Here is a 3,539-nt window from a genome sequence, read left to right as displayed (position 1 = left end):
CCTGAGCTAACAAGACAAACAGCATGTTTTACAATTATTGCTTCCATGCTTTGTATACCCTGTTCCTTAGAGTAAATCTTTTACTGCCCCTCACCCATTTACTTGCATGTATCACATTTTCAATAAAAAGGCACGATGATTCCTAGCAGTTGTCACTCCTCAGAGAGCGATCTCTGGGAGTGTCCAGCTGAGGACGTGCATAAAAAGGCACGAGGCCTTAGTCTTCCTTTCTTTCCAGCGCTGCCTCCATCGAGATAACCCACCCATGCCGAGGCTGGACCCCGGCAAATAAAGTTAATAAAATAATTCTTTTTAAAAAATACATATTAACTCTTAATTTACAACTGCTTAAGAACCAAGACCTCAGCCCTAAAGCACCTCGACGCTATGGCAGCAAAGAACCTTCTTATCCACACACCTCCAGGGAAGCCTCTGGCCGACAAGCACCAAGACAACAGCCACTGAGCTTTTCACCATAGAGTCCCTTTTTCAAAAAGTTTGGGGACTGGGATTTCAGCCACTGAAGACCTCTGCCCAGACTTCCTCCTCCTGACCCCGTCTAGCCAGCACTCAGGTGAGCACCACTTACCCTCGCTGCCTCTTTCCACCTCTCATCTGTCTCTCTCCTCTTTTTTTTTTTGGAGAAGTTTTTGCTATAGGTCATGTGTGCTTGCCAGAAAGAGAGACAGAAAGCGAGAAATCACCCCCCACGGGGGATGGCCACACCGCAATCCCTTCTCCTCCATTCTCCTCTCGGGATCTTGGGCACGCACGCACACACGCCCGGCGTGAGTTTAAGCCACCGGGTCCGGGATGCGAACTGCGGTTGACTACGTGGGAGTGCAGCGCCATGACCTCTACGCGCTGCTCCTATAGGATGAGCCAATCAGCAGCCATCTATATCTGAGTTCCAAGTGAGCCCATTTTCATTTTTTGACCCAAAATTTTTTTCTTCTCTTTTGCTTATTTTTTTTCTCTTTTTTCCCCATACCGTTTCCTTTTCTTTCTTTTTTTTTTTTTCCCGGAGAGATTTTCGCTACAGGGCGCGTGCGCTCGCCAGACAGAGAGAGACACAGAGACAGAAAGTGAGAAATCACCCCCCAGGGGGGATGGTCACGCCACAATCCCTTCTCCTCCGTTCTCCTCTCGGGATCTTGGGCACGCACGCACACGCACCCAGCATGAGTTTTAAGCCACCGGGTCCAGGACGTGAACTGCGGTCGACTACGTGGGAGTCCAGCCACATAGCCATTACGCTAACTGCTGGTCCACACCTCTCTCGCTTTTCTGCTCCGCTTCCACACACTGACTTTCTAGACAGGCCTAGGTACTCAGTAGCCAAACATCTGAATACTTTCAGGGTCAGAATTACCTTCAACTTTCATAGAGTCGGTTGTAGACAGGGAGGAAAGCAGTACCATCTGCAGGTCGCCTCTGCCTGCACGCCTTGCTCTCTGTCTCTGTCTCTCTGTCTGGTGAGCGCACATGCCCTATAGCAAAGACCTCTCCAAAAAACAAAGGAAGGAAGGAAGGAAGGAAGGAAGGACGGATGGACGAACCAAGAGAATGGTCAGCCTCATGGTAGGGACAAGTCCGGAGCTGAGTGTTAACTTCCAGAGTTCAAATGGAAGATCAGATCACAGTAACAGTGCAGATTCGATAGAAGAGGGATTAATTACATCAGCTCGAACTAGTGAAATAGAATATTTGAGACTAAAACAGGACTGATTTTGTTTGATGCTTTCATTTCCGTATTTAGGATTTCTGTCTTCCCTTGAACTGTTGATAGGTTCATCTACCTACTATTTGAACTGGATCCTAACTTTTCTCCTGGCTTTAAGTTTTAAGCAAATTTCTCTTAATTTTTTTTTTTAATTTTGATCAATTAAAACTAAAACTTTTTTTGAAATAAAAAATGTATTCAAAAGATAATTATATCAATAAAAAGAATTGGGGACTGGCCCCATGACTTGGTAGTTAAGGCAGCCAGGTCCCACATGGTCGGCCACATGGTTCTTTTTTTTTTTTTTTGGAGAGGTTTTGCCTTAGGGTACACGTATGTGCTTACTGGGGAGAGAAACAGACGATGAGGCAAAGTGAGAACCAGCCTGCTGGGGTGGGTTAGGCCGTAGTCTCTCCTCCACTTTCCTCCCAGGCTCTTGGGCATGTACACACGCACCAGGTGTGATTTCCAACCCATCGGGTTTGGGATGCGAACTCCGGTCAGCCACGTGGGAGTCCGTGACATAGCCACTATACACCTGCTGGTCCCCAGCGACGTGGTCCTAATCCCAGACGCGTTGTGCTGGAGAAACATGCAGAAGTGTGTGTGCGCCTAAGACCCCGACATGACGGGGAAATGGAGGAGAAGGGGTTGTGGCGTGGCCATCCCCCTGGGCAGTGCTCCCTCCCTCTCCCTCTTTCTCTCTGATAAGCACAAGTGCCCTCTGACAAAATGAAAAACAAGAACAAACTTTTCTTTTTTAATTGCAGGAGTGTGCACGCTCACCAGAGAGAGACAGAGACAGAAAGAAAGCGCTCCCCAATCTCTTGGTCTCTCTGTCCTGCTAGGATGTGAGCACACATGCACACACACCCGGCGTGTTTTCACGTCGCCGAGGCCAAGCTGCAAACTGCAGTTGGCCGTGTGGCATCTGGCTCCTTAAACGTTAGGCCCCAGGGCTGGCTCAAAAGTTTATTTATTTATTTCTTCTCTAAGTGAGACAGACCAAGATAGAACACACAGAGAGAGACAGGTACCCGTGACAGGACCTCTGTGCCACAGTCCGTCCTCAGCCTCAGGACCCTGTTCCACTTTGTGCTGGGAGGGCTCCAGGTGCAAACCTGGAAGCTCCCAGGTGACTTTCCACTTCACAGGGATGTGTTTTACTGCCGCGCCACTGTCCGGCCTCGCCACAGAGTGTTTTAACTGAAAACAAGACATTGCAATTACTTTTTAATAATTTCTTTTATTTTTTAAAGAATTATTTTGGGACCAGCAGGTGGCGTGGTGGTTAAGGTGCTGGATACTCCCATATGGCCGATTGCGGTTCAGGTCCTGGACCTGGTGGCTTGCTTTCTCACTTTCCCTCTCTCTCTCTGTGTGTTTCTCTCTGGTCAAATTAAAATAAATGAATGAATGGATAAAATTAAATAAATAATTCTTTATTAAAAAAAAGAGAGAGAATTATTTTGGGACCAGCAGTTAGCGTAATGGCTATGTTGCTGGGCTCCCACGTAGTCGACTGCAGTTCGAGTCCCGGACCCGGTGGCTTAAATTCATGCCGGGCACGTGTGCGTGCATGCCCAAGATCCCGAGGGGAGAATGGAGGAGAAGGGATTGCGGTGTGGCCACCCCCCATGGGGAGTGATTTCTCGCTTTCTGTCTCTCTGTCTCTGTCTGGTGAGCGCACGCGCCCTATATCAAAAACCTCTCCAAAAAAAAGAAAAAAAAAGAATTATTTTAATTTGACTTTTTAAATTTATTTATTTTAATTTGACTAGAGAGGGACAGAGTGAGAGAGACAGGGAAAGTGAAA

This window comes from Tupaia chinensis, unplaced genomic scaffold (assembly GCF_000334495.1).
Source record: "Tupaia chinensis unplaced genomic scaffold, TupChi_1.0 Scaffold000178_1, whole genome shotgun sequence".
Classification (NCBI taxonomy): domain Eukaryota; kingdom Metazoa; phylum Chordata; class Mammalia; order Scandentia; family Tupaiidae; genus Tupaia; species Tupaia belangeri.
The sequence above is the reverse complement of the archived record's forward strand: the minus strand, read 5'-3'. Positions refer to the sequence as shown.